This window comes from Jaculus jaculus, chromosome 17 (genome assembly GCF_020740685.1).
Source record: "Jaculus jaculus isolate mJacJac1 chromosome 17, mJacJac1.mat.Y.cur, whole genome shotgun sequence".
Taxonomy (NCBI): domain Eukaryota; kingdom Metazoa; phylum Chordata; class Mammalia; order Rodentia; family Dipodidae; genus Jaculus; species Jaculus jaculus.
The window spans coordinates 46,899,284-46,912,890 of record NC_059118.1 but is presented as its reverse complement, the minus strand read 5'-3'; the positions used below and the strand labels follow the sequence as shown (position 1 = coordinate 46,912,890).

At 40.8% G+C, this 13,607-nt stretch overlaps 1 long non-coding RNA gene across 1 annotated transcript; it reads left to right on the top strand.

The window, feature by feature from the left end:
* The first annotated feature begins 3,173 nt into the window (after positions 1-3,173).
* LOC123455546 lies at positions 3,174-7,794 on the top strand. Its single transcript, XR_006633978.1, has 2 exons — positions 3,174-3,368; positions 3,564-7,794. It is a non-coding gene; the product is annotated as an uncharacterized LOC123455546 (long non-coding RNA).
* The last annotated feature ends 5,813 nt before the right edge of the window (positions 7,795-13,607 follow it).

The following is a 13,607-nucleotide window of genomic DNA, read 5'->3' as shown; positions in this document are numbered from 1 at the left end:
CAAATTGTGTGAGAAGGCTGATACACTTGTGTAGTTTTTCCCTTAGCTATTATATACATACATAATGTGTTAGAAATAACATATGTAAATTATGTAACATCTAAATATATGCATGTTGAAGATTTTAGCACACTCACTGCCATGATGTGCATAAATGCAAGTCTTCCCATTGCGATGGAGGTTAAGATGAGGTAGGTGAGCAGCCGGCAGGCCAGGAGTGGATGGTTCACTCACTGTGTACCACGCTCAGCCTGGCCATGATGAGCCCAGAGAGGACCAGCTCAGGCTCACGATGGTGGGGAAAAAAGATAGCTGGGAGCAGCTGGCTAAAGAACAGAGAGAGGATGTGAAGTCTGTAGGGAAGTACTATTGTGTGGAAGCTGACCCACCAAAACCACATGGTCTTCCAGTGAGATATGAAACTCAGTGCAGAGTTTTTCCATATAGTTGTATCATTGCTGATTTCCTCATTTCTACTGCCATTATTTTTATTCATTCTTTGACTATTTTGGAAAACACATCAAGAGCCAGGTGTACACCTATAATCCCAACATTTGGGATGCTGAAGCAAGATTTCCAGTAGGCTACATTGTGAATTCCAGACCAGCCTGGGATACATGGCAAAGCACTGTGTCAAGAAATTAGAAAACAAACAAACAAACAAAAAACCCAAGAGTTTGTTTGAAGTTGCTCGGGGCCCACATAAATAGCACACTCCTGAGCTTAAGGAACTGATTTCCTTATTCATTTAGACCTGAACAAGAGGAAGTCAACTTTGCTGTCTCCATCTTCCCAGTTCCCAGGAGTACTGTCTGTTAGCCTCCAGATTCGCAGCTCTTCTCATCCTAATCAATTTCAGATGCCATTCTCTTATGTTAACAGTGTTGTGGGAGCCACAGATACTTTTCATGTATCTGACCACAACTTCCACCAGCCTCAGCCAAGGCTCTGAAACTCATTGTTATACTATAGCTTGGCTGTTATTCCTAAGACTTACAATAGAAACAAATGCCTTATTTTTAGAATGTGGCTCTCCTCAATCTAGTTTCACATCTACACAAGTAGTAGCTTGCTAAGACCAAGTTTATTCCACCACAAAACTTTGAGCATAGTTATGTCTTCTCACCTGTCTGCTTTCCTTCTCCAGGTTCTTTTAGTTTCAGGGCAGTAAAACATGGTGAGTTAGACATGAAACCTATGTAAACACTTTTGTGCCTCTCGTCCCATCATTAGGAGAATTTACTTTGTAAACTCCTTCCTCTTAAGATTGTTAAAATGAAGTAAGTTGACTAGTGGATCTAGAATGCCTCATGTAGACTCTGGCACACACTGCCACGTGCTGTTTATGCTAAGCCCCACTCCACATGCTGCATGCAAATCCTTGGGCTACCAAGGATCTTTCCAGATGTTTACATACAAGCAATTTTTCCCTTTTCAGCCTTTCCATGGCACTTCTCTGACCCACAGTTAGGCAGATTTAGACCAATTTGTATTTTATGGGATATAAAACTCAGGGGTAATGGCCATAGAAGGCACTAGAGAGTGGAACACACTTCAGTTACCTTGAGGGCAGCATCCCTGCTTGAAGGGTCATTATCTTATAATTATTAAAAAAAAGATAACCCCCTTTTTCTTGTTTCATGAAGGAGGTATGTAGAGTAGACCAGCTTGTTTAAATAAGCAATGGACAAGCAGGTATTAGCACTAACTGATAGCATGTAAATATGAGGAGCTAAGAGGATCCCCTCAGCAGTGGTCAAGGTAAAAGTGATGGTGTAGTTAGCATATTTTGGCAGAAGATGTCCAAAGAACTGACATAAAGAGGGAGCATAGAGGAGGTATGTGAGGGCATGTTCCTGAGCTTAGAATCTGAAATTTAAGTGCTGTAAATCCTTTGTTAGGACTTGGTAGATGGAGGGTGGTGGAGTGGAAAAGCCTCTCTGTGAAGTGAAAAGCTGTCTCCTCGACCTTCCTGGATAACTCTGGAATATTTGAATTGGGAGAAGGTTGCCTTTGAAGAAAAAAGAAAAGATGTGGACAATTACTACCCATTGACACCATGCCTGCCTGACTTCCCATCTGTCCCAGGGTCTGGGATAGTTCTTGACACACTCCTATAGCAAAAAGGCCAATGCATGCTTCAGAAAGAACCGATGTTCTGTTACCTTGACTCATAGAGACAAATGAGACCTGCTGTAGGTAATTATCCCACCTGCTCATGATTCTATTTGTGTCAGTTGATAGAATCATTTTCTTTTCTAGAAAGGCATCCATTTTAAGAAGGATGTTGTTTAAGCCAAGACAGGTTATAGAATCGAAAGACCCCTAAAGCCACAGAGCAGTGCTGGGCAGAGGTGCCTGTGCGGGCAGGGACTGTTTGCCTCTACTCCACAGAGCAGTGCTGGGCAGAGGTGCCTGTACTGGCAGGGATTGTTTGCCTCTACTCCACCTAGCAGCAACATCCATGTGGTGACGGGATCTCACTACGCTACCCCAGACTGCACTGCCTGAGAAAAATACCCCAGAATTTGCCAGCATGACATGCCTAAGTGCAAAGAAGAGGCATGCCAACTTGATGAAGCGGCAACGTCTTTCCCTTTTTTAATTATTTCTTGCAAGGGAACTTTATGGCTATGTGGTAATAATCCCTTAAATAAAAATGTATTTAAAAATAATCATTAAACCCTTCTCCTTGCCTCTCTTCTCCCTGCCTCTCTTCTCCCTACAAAGGGGCTGGTTTTCCCCACTTGGGTGAACATTGTGTGAGCTGCTTGCTAGAGAAAGGGAGCAGTCTTGGCAAGCATCTTATTAGTCTAAAAATAAATTATTCAGAATGCGGGTTCAGGTACAGATGGCAAGGAGAGATAATAGAATTGGTTTTCCAAGCCCGATCATGCTCCGAAGACATGGTGTGTGCTTTTCAGGAATCTACTTACATGGAATCAGCTTTGCCGAATCCGCACAAGAAATAATATTGCTGCCATCCAGCTAGTGTCTGTGGTACAGCATGTTCCCACCTTCTCCAAGCACGCTGGTCCTTTCTACCAGTGTGCATATGGAAAAGTACATATTCCCAAGCTTTGCTCCCAGGATGCTGCCTTCCCATTGTTCTTTTAAGGAAATTTCTTCCTGGCAGCATGAGAGGGGCACACATCACTCGAGGTTTGTCTCCCTCCTGTCCCCCTCCTTCTTGGGCAAAATAGTTGACCACATCAGCTGCGACTCCATCGTCATGTGGCTTCTCATGTGATGCTGCGGCACTTTGGAGCCGAGCATTTGAGACTCGTGGACAGACAGGACCGGTCAGGAACAGAGGGGGCAGGGAGGCCAATAAACCCGAGAAAGGCCAGAAATAAAAGTCGCGTCAAGTATGCTGGTCTCTTGATTCTTTTTGTTTGTTTGTTTTATTTTAAGATTTGATTTTGACTCTTGCTTTTTAAATGGCTCATTTTTTTTAACCCCTGCAGGCAAGGAGCTGCACTGTTTTTTGTTTTTTGTTTTTTTTTTTTTCGATTTTTTTCTTCTTTCTCTAAATTCTAACTGCAACCCATCTTTCCTTGCAGCTTGAGGTCTGCATAGCCTGGCTGCCTGAAGTGCTTGCTCCTGCCTGGGCTTCGCCATGGAGTCCCCAAGCCTGGAACCATGTCTGAACAACCTCCTGGTGGAGCTCTGGCCAGGGTCTCCTGGCAGCTGCATGAGGGGCCTGCAGGTCAGAGGAAGCTGCAGAAGACCCCGGGTGGGATGCGAGAGAAGACGCCGAGGACCCCGAGGGGGAGTTAGGAAGACTACTCCAGTGTCCGCACCTCCACGCCCGGCGAGGCAGTCCCTGCCTCTGTCACCCAGCTCAGGCTGCTCTTGGGGATTAGACTGGGAGGCAACCAAAGCCGAAATGTGGCGGGATTTCCCCAGTGCCCCTGAAGATGGATGGACCAGGGATCTACCTCTGTGTCAGCCTGGCAAAACGGAGGAAACACGGAGGCGGCGGAGATGCCCAGCGTCCTGTGGCTGCCACTAGCTCTGCGTTCTCAGGTTGCGGGAGAATGGCATCGTTTATATCCTAGCACATGGATGGCAGAACTGTCAGTCGTAGTCTGGATGTCCCGGGCACTGTCAAGGAAGAAATTGATGGGCTAGGTGACTACAGTGTCCCCAGAGAAAGAAGCCTTCCAGCATGGATTTAAATGCATGTGCATGCACGTAGAGGAGAGGGGAGAGAGAGGGAGAGAGAGGTAGGTTTCTGACCATTTTACACAGGAAGTGTGTCACTTGGCTGGATCAGGCTTGGTTAGAGCTCATGTTTTCAGCTGATGCTCAACACCCATTTCCTGAGTAGCCAGAAAGCAGGCCAAAGCAGCTGCATGCAGCATTTTCTTTGCACGGGAAAGCTGCTCCTTCGGTGTTAACTCCTGGAGGTCCTGTAGCTGTGCTGTGCTAGGACTGTGGGGCTTTGTTTCCTCTTCTTCAAACCCCTGTAAACACAGCTGTATTCAGTATGGTGGAAAAAATTCTACCCCTGAAATAGAAATGTGATCAATTTAATCAAAATAAATGCATCACAGATGACTCCAAGGCCAGCTGGGTAGCACAGGCTTCAGATGCTAAGCGCTGCGCTCCTGGAGATGAATACAGTGTGAGATTTAAATGTTTGAGTGCCAGGCACAGCTATAATTAAAAAAAGAAATCCTTTTCTAAGGACAAGGGAGGGCCCTCCAAACTCACAGCTCTGGATATGTACAGTTGTTGATGCTGTTTGTAGACTGGGGTTTGTGGCATTGTATTTCCAGGGACAGTGACCTGAAGCAGGGTATGGCCGTGGTCAATATGGAGAATACTTTCAGCTCTCTTGCTGTTGTGGGAGGTGAGTGGCCTCTACATGGTCTCAGGAAGCATTGTCCAGGCACTCAGGCTTGCAGCATTAGACTGCTAGGGGCAGTGTGACACTCCAGTCCAAGCTCCTTGGGTCTAGCTGCAAGCTGGGAGCCAGAAGCTTTCACAGTTGTCATGGGGCTCTCTGGTGGGACGCCTGTCTGGCCTCACTGTCCACTGTTTGTTACTAATTCTACAAAGCAGCTCTGTGTTGGATTATGTTTGGCCAGCTGTTGGTGCATTCCTGAGGGTGGGGCCGGCAGAGGATCTTGTTACTGTATTTGCAAACTGTAGATCTGTATGCAGGGAGAGGCTGGAGGCAGGGAAAGAGGCAAATTAAAGGATCCCAATGTTCTTATTTGTTTCTCCAGATAGCGCTAGAGTGAATCCAGGAAGCTTGCAGTGAAAGAAGAGTGAGGAAGGCATAGAGGGTGGAAGAAGGAATAGATGAAAGGGAGCAAGTCCCAAGAGCAGAGCACAGCTTCCAAGCTGCACAGAGCAGCAGAATGTCAGCGGCTTGTAATTAGTGGTGCTGTGTTGCGTCAGTGGCTGGATCTCTCCAAGAATAACTATGTGGTGTGTGCTACAAAGTGAAGAGGATAGTCATAACTAAGTTATCAAACACAGTTCAAACAAGGGCAAGTGGATTAAGAAATTTTCTGTTTGTAAATCAAATATGGATGGGTTCCATGTGTAAGACTTGCTGAATTGTGTCTCACTGCAGGGTGAATTATCAATTTGTCAGGGGGATGTGTTCATGAAATGAAATGGCAAACCCTTAAAAATATAGATTAATTTTGCAAGCATTATCTCTGTAAAATACTTTTCCAAGATTCCCCAAACTACACTGCCAGCCTTCTGTCTCAACCCACATATCATTTGTGTTTAATTTTGTTCATGTCAATGGAGAGAAGTCAAAAGTTACACTTAAGTACCTATGCTATAGTAAACTCTAAAATGTCCACTGAATAATTCACAAACAACTGTGTGATTTTGAATTTTCTTGCTGGTTAGCCTTAGTTTATAACTTGGAAGAGCTTTTGTTGTCTCAAAGCCAAACCACATTCTCAGCGATCCCCTAGAAGGTCAGCGCACCACAGTTGTTAAGGTTTGAAGGCCACATTCACTTCCCTCTCCTCCAGTAGTGGAGATGTTTGGTACTGTGATAGCCTGCACAAAGAGATGGTGGGGGGAGCTGGCTGGCTGGTGGGCTGTGGATGTTTACCCATATTTGTTTGCAGTAGTCCTCCACGACATTCAGTTTGTATCTGCATTTGTGTTCACACTGCACAATTACTCCTGACCTGCTTTGTTTCTCTGCCCAAAGACAAGTGGGTGTTAGTTCAGCTCAGGGCATTTGGCTCCCTCGGCAATATGTGCATGTGGATTGTGTTACTTACTTATGCATCTTCTCCTTCTTCTGTTAATGTGAATTAGTGAATATTGTAAGCAGAAAGAGCTGTGTGCATTAAATCAATTGCTTTTTGAATTGCATGTAATATAAGTTAAGTATACTCACTTTGAGATTGCCACAGCTGATATTGTCTGGGGCTGTTTAATTTACATCTTTGATTTAGTAAAAAAAAGAAAAAAAAAAAAGAAAGAAAGAAAGAGAAGAAGAAAAAATGACCTGCCCGATCAGAATGCTATATTCTGTGCATCCACCAGGGTGGAAGACATTATTTTGTTTGTGTTGGTTCAAACAGCTGGTCATTAATGCAGACCCCATTTCTACATTGAAATGCTGGTGGACATGAATGGCTGCCTGATTAATGCTGCCCCTCGGAGGGTCCTTCACCCAGCAGTCATGCTTGCAGCAGAATAATGTAGCATGATGTGACTGCACTCCAACAGGATAGTATGTCATTGTGTCACCAAGCAATTGAGGTTATTATGGGGCAGGGCAGACAGACGGGACAGTGGGGTTACCAGACCGTAGCATTTTTAGAAATACAGGCCTGACCTACTTAGAGTTATTCTCTCTGGCAGGCAGCTGCACGGTACATAAAGTCTCCTGATAGGCTGAGGCTGTTGCTAGGGGGAATTAGCATGAATTTTTCCACACACAGAATCAGTGACTGAATGATAAAAGCTGACTGGAATTAAAGAGATTTGGTTTAGCATTATACAGATTTATCTGCCTCCATTTTTATTTCTCAAGTGCAGAGAAAGCATGTAAAATGCAGATTTGTTTCTATTTGTACGTTGACCTTCTGCTTCTCTAGCTCCTGTCCCCTCACCTAAGAGCAAGAGGGAGGAGAGGACAGTTAGGGAAGGTCAGTTCATATCTCACTGCTGGGGTCACTGAAACCAGGTTGCAAGTTGCAGGATATTTAAGTTTAAAGACTGCTGGGGAGACTTCAAGAACGTTAGATGAGTTTTCCTTTTCTGTTCTCGACTGTTCTGAAGCTAGGCATGTATCTTTCATGCATTGTATATTTAAACTCTATTTCCCTTTTGGGCTTCAACAAAACATTTATATAAATTCTTTTCTATCCAAACAGATTGAAGCTTGCCATTGCTGGCTTGTTTAAAATAACCTAGAAAGGGTTCCACATTTAGAAATTTTTTTAAAAAGCTAATTTTAAATTATATATATATATGTATATGTATATGTACATACACACACACTTACAGGAGTTTAACAGCTGCCACCCCACACTTTTGTTTCATAATACACAAAAGACATATTTTTTCCGACAAGTATGTCTATCTGCAGAAGTTCTCTGTAGAGTGTTTTCTGTGTTGCTGACATATATATTGCATGGAAATAGCTCCCGTAATCCATTTACAGCATGACCCACTTCCCCTTTCAAGCATCTCTGTATCTGCAGTTTGAGTGGATCTTTCAGAGACAACTTTTTAATAGATCTTTTCAAGATAATATGGAAGTCCACCAGGAGAAAAATTAAAGCAATGTGTATTCAAGAACACTTTGATTTTTCTCATTCTTAATGATATGCTATCTACACAGTTTCTTTCTGCTACATTTTTTTTGTGCTGAAAGTAGTTATTATTCTGCCTTTTTGATTTGAAATTAATTTTGGTGAGAAAGTACTATGAAAGCATCATCAAACAAGAAGCACTGGTCTACATAAGTACTGGAGAGGAATAACATAACTTCTTGTCAACTTGTTATATTGAATTTTTGCCTCCCTCCTCAACCTTATGAAAAGGCAAAAGAAATTTAGTTGTGAATATTTTGTTTTCATTTAGTTTGTAAAAAGGTATTCAGAACTATGTACATGCAGAGACTATGGCAGAAGCAAAACAAAACCAGAATCCTCTGAAGTTTCCAGAGACAAAACAAAAAAAAATAATTGATCATCATTGTTTAAAGAAATCCAACAATGTTTAAAATCAACATGGCAACATAGCTTATTGAGCTAAAACAAAGACTATTGTCTGATACTGTGATAAATCATACCTTTACCAGCTTTGAGAGTGTCCCCAGTAGCATTTATCATGGAGGGTTCAAACTGTACTCACAATCATTCATAATTGAAAAAATGTCAATTTATATTAGTTGAATAAAAAAAATGACCTTGTAAGCACTTCCTTCCAAAATGAGGCATTTAAAAATTATTTTAATAACTGAACACTTTGACTTTGCTCCTGCGCCATTTACTTTGCTTTGCCTAAGTCAATACACATTCTCTTAAATACTTAAGTGCAAAGTATAAATAAAATGTAAATTTAAAATCATATAAGTAAGAAAATTTTTTATTATCATTCTTTTTAAAATCATTCTTTAATGCACAGATGTCTAGTTTGTGGGAAGCATAGCCCATATCCACTTACTCAACTACATTGACTGCTTACTGTTCAATTAAAACCTAATTAATTACATCAAACTGTTCAGTATAATCTTTTTAAGGGTCATTTAGGGTTGCTAATTTTTGTTATTGCTTTGGCTTTTATCCATTACTACAGGGAAGCGTGCAGTGTGACAACAGAACATATGCTTGAATGTCTTTGTTACTTGCAATGGTTAAACTTAACTCCTGGATGGTCACTTAGGCGGTATATGTTGAAAGCATTCATTGCACCCACTGCCCTTCATTGGGAAGTGAAAAGAGCAAGCCTACTCACTGCATTGATCATTTATTGATTAGGTTGGTTTTTTTCTGCTCACATATAAGTCTGACCTCTCCACTTATAAGTTTCAATATGGACCAGTGAGCTTTAGGGAATTCTTTAAGTGGCTGTGGTATACCAAGCTCAGGTAGATTATGGATTAGTTTCCTCATATATTTTATCAAAAATCGGTTACCTAATTCCTATCACTTGGAGAAAGGACTGGGAATCATACTACTAGGTGCTTGAATGGGATCAGCCTCTTTCATCTCTTTCATCTTCTCTTCCAAACCATTTTGGCATTTGATTTTAGTGCCACTGTGAAGTCATGAAAGCACATTGTCCAGAGATTTTTCAATGCCATTATTTAAACAATAGTATTTCAATGACCTTATTAAAGAGCCCAATTTGGGTAATTATCTGAGACCCTGTCTGCATCTCCGTCTGACAAATTACTGTCTTCCTTTTTAGCCCATTTTTTTCCTTAGAGCCTCATTGCACACCATTCTGTTAATCTGTTTCTCTCCGGATCACTCACAGCTCTTTGTCCATGTGTTAGGTGTCTGAAAGTTGCTCACAAGCATTGGTTGATTAATGAATAAATAAGTAATCTAATAGTTGTCTAGTTGATGAATGAATAAGTAAATTAATGGCTATTCAAAAGAAAAAAATATAGAAGAATAACATATTTCACTCTATGTAGACTTGGCTCACCATAGAGGGCAGGGATCCACAGAGTTCTAGTATGATGTGCCAAGTAGTAAAGATTATGTTTTGTAGGTTATCGGAGCTCTATGCAACTACTCAGTTTGGCAGACACAACTATAAAACAGTCATAGACAGTCTATAAATGAACAGCTATAGCTGTATTTCAATAAAACTTTATTTATAAACACAGATACTAAGCCAGATGAGGCCTATGCAATATAATATGGGTATAATTATTACCTATGATATTTTGAGGATGTGATTTATTCATGGCAAATATGCTCCTCAGTACATATTTTAAAAGGGTGATTTTGAATGATTCATCAAACAGTAATATAACAGGACAGATAAACATTATTTGTGAGGAGAACTCATTACCAATCAAACATATTTCAATTCCCTATGTGATGACATGAATGGAACGACTTATTTTAAAATTCAAGGATAAAAGCAAGGATAATTACACTTTCTTAAAGTGGTTACTGTCCAAGATACAAAATGGAATAATAGAAAAATTTTACCTAAAAAAATCACCCTTCTATGTGGTTGTTAGTTTGTTTATGCTCTGTTTAAAGAGCTGGTATAAAATTCAAGACATGGCAAAGAATTACTCTGTAGGCATAGCCATAGCATCAGGATATGGTGTGGACTTTAGTCAGTGTCAATATTGTATTTGAGTAATTGCCCCTATTCCTGGCAAAGATACATTCTAAAGCCCCCACTGGATGCTGAACCAAATATATACTTTTTCATGAATGCTCATACCTGTATTAGAACTTTACTTATGAACTTGGCACTGTAAGAATTTAGTAGTAATAATTCATCACAAAATATAACAAATTAAAAATACTATAATAGAAATTACTTACAATATTAATCTTTTATTTCTGGATTCTTTCACTTAATACTTATAAGTAGCCAATCCTGTCTGAAAAGTAAAACTACAGGAAAGGGTAAATTGAATTTCAACAATCTTAATCAGGTCCTTCCTATCTTCCACCACCATGCCTTTGCCATCAGATGTTAATCACACTGAAGTATTGGAGTTTTTGCCTCATAACTCCCTTCCTTGTTCCCCACAAGAATCTTTTTTGGCTTTCCCCTTTGTAATGGTGGTCCTTCCTGCTGGTACTGGAGACAGTAAGCAAGGACCATGGACTTGGGAGTTAGAAGATCTTGTGTTTAAATATTTATTTACCTATTTATTTGCGAGCATGGAGAGAGAGAGAGAGAGAGAGAGAGAGAGAGGGAGAGGAAGGGAGAGAAGAGAGACAGACAGAAATAATGGGCATGCTAAGGCCTCTAGCCATTGCAAACAATCCCCAGATGAATGTTCCACTTTGTGTATCTGGCTTTGTGTGGGTACTAGGGACTTGAACCTGAGTTGTTTGGCTTTTCAGACAAGTATCTTAACCACAGAGCCATCTCTCCAGCCTAGATCTTGTGTTTAAATATCACTCCTATATCCCTGGTGGGACTAGGGCACCTTCATGAATTTCTTTATTCATAACTAATAATAATGATAATTATTTTAAGTCCAGAAGTTTTTGGGCATGAAATTAAGTCATCACTGCAGAACCCTTCTAACTCTTTGTAAGTGGTAGGTAAAACTTGATGGCCATTGCTGGTGCTCCTGTTATGGCTCTTCTCCATACATAACTGGGAGTGACTCTGCTGTCAAGAAAGTGTGTAATCTGCCATTAGGCTCTGAGATAGAATCTTTAGGGCCACCTCTCTAGAATATTTTTTGGGGGGAGTCAGATGCATAAGTACTGTTACCAAAGCAAAGTGCACATGGAGCTGGAGCTGGCCTAGCACTATGTGTCTGCCCTCTTTATTTTTTTAAGCTGGCTGGCATTTTAGCATACTCTTGTAAGAATGGCCTGTAAATAGGGGCTGGTGAGATAATTCAGACAGTTAAGTGCTTGCCTTACAAACATAAGGACCTGAGTTAGATCTCATAGAAAAGAGCTGGGCATGGCAGGACATGGCTGTACCTCAGCACTGGGGAAGTAGAGACAGGAGGGTCCTTGGACTTGCTGAACAACCAGTCTAGCCAACTTGGTGAGCTCCAGGCCAATGTGAGGCCCTGTCTCAAAAACAATAAAGTGGAGAACAATCAAGGGAAACACCTGATGTCAGTCGTGACCTCCACATGGATACATTTTTTTTTCTCTGTTTTGTATAAGGCCAAAGGCAGAAGGTACAACCAGGATCATTTTTTCTGTTTAATGGTATGAGTTCTTTATTTGAAAATTATGTTTAAGGGTTCTATCTGCCAAAAGAAAAAAACAAGAAAGAAAGGAAAATTATCTCAATACAATGGCTTAGGAGAAACACTTGTCCATAAACATTCTTCAGTCTTGCACAGGTAAATCATGTCGACTGGTCATTTAAAGAGCATTTGTTGGGCCAGGTGTGGTGGCACATACCTTTAATCCTAGCACTCTGGAGGCAGAGGTAGGAAGATCTTGGTGAGGTTGAGGCCAGCCTGAGACTACCTTGAAAAACTACAAAAATAAGTAAAATAGATAAATAAATAAACAGCCTTTGTACTTCATCTCAGCCTGACCTCTTTGTTCTTCTCTGACCTCACCAACGATCCTGCTGCCCTCCAAGCCCTTTGGCTCCTAAATGTGACCGAGGTTATCCTTTTGTGTGAGCATCTTGAGTTACCCAAACAAAATACCTTTTAAATTCTTTTTCACTTTCATTTGACTATAATGGTCCCAGGTTGGAGATGGTGACTTTTATTAATAGTAGAGCCACCTGTGTGTTAAGTCTGCAAATATTTATAAAATTAATGACTGACATAGCCTTGCCTACTCTGTGTCTATATGCTCATTACTCATGTTACATATGTCACTTGCAATTTTGCTAAATTGTAATTGCTAAATAGTAAGTATAAATGAAAAATGGAATTGAAGCTATCTCAGCAGTCATAGAAAATCACTTATAAAGGAAGGGTCCTATCCAGATAGCTATAAAATTAGTAAACATTAGTAAATGAGAAAATACATTCATGGCTATGACTTCTCCAGACACCAGAATTCACTAGTTCTATATTTTATTTAGACAAAAATGTAGCATAGAGATGTAGGTTTAAAAACCATTTTTATTTTTATTTATTTTTTTATAAATTTTTATTAACATTTTCCATGATTATAAAATATTTACAGCTGAAAAAGGGTCAAAACCGCTTTCCTGGATGTGGATGCAAAGCACAGTGCAACACCAAGCAGTGCCCGTGCTACCTGGCTGTCCGAGAATGTGACCCTGACCTCTGTCCTACATGTGGAGCTGCTGACCATTGGGATAGTAAAAATGTGTCCTGCAAGAACTGTAGTATTCAGAGGGGGTCAAAAAAGGTATGCAACAGTTATAGCTGAAAGGTCACTGCTTGATTGACTGTTGATAGTCTCAGACTATGGAACTGGGGCAGCAGAATTAAAGTGATCCTTAGGGGCCGGAGAGATGGCTCAGTGGGGAAGGGCAGTTTTTTGCAAGGCCTTATGGTCAAGGTTCATATGTAAAGCCAGACACATACGTCTGGAGCTCAGTTGCAGTGGTGAGAGCCCTTGGCATGCCCATTTCCCTCTGTCTGCTTTCAAAAAAAAGTGATCCTTAAATATGCAGCTGATGAGAGAGAACTGTCAGGTTTTCTTTAGGTAATGCAATCTCTTAAGTCTCCCATAGAATGAGTATCTTATGGGATGGAAAGATTGAACTGTAAGTTATGAGAAATAGCCACTAATGTGATCAGACTTAGAACAAGAGGAATTTTAATAGTTGCTTAATAGATGACTTAAGTTTCTTTTTAGGGTTAGTTAACACAAACAGAATCTTATCACGTTAGTGATTATTTCTCTCAGAATGTACAGATCTATGTCCATCCAGTGGTAATTTATCTTCCTTTCTTTTATTTTGTTTTTTTTGAGGTAGGGTCTTGCTCTAGC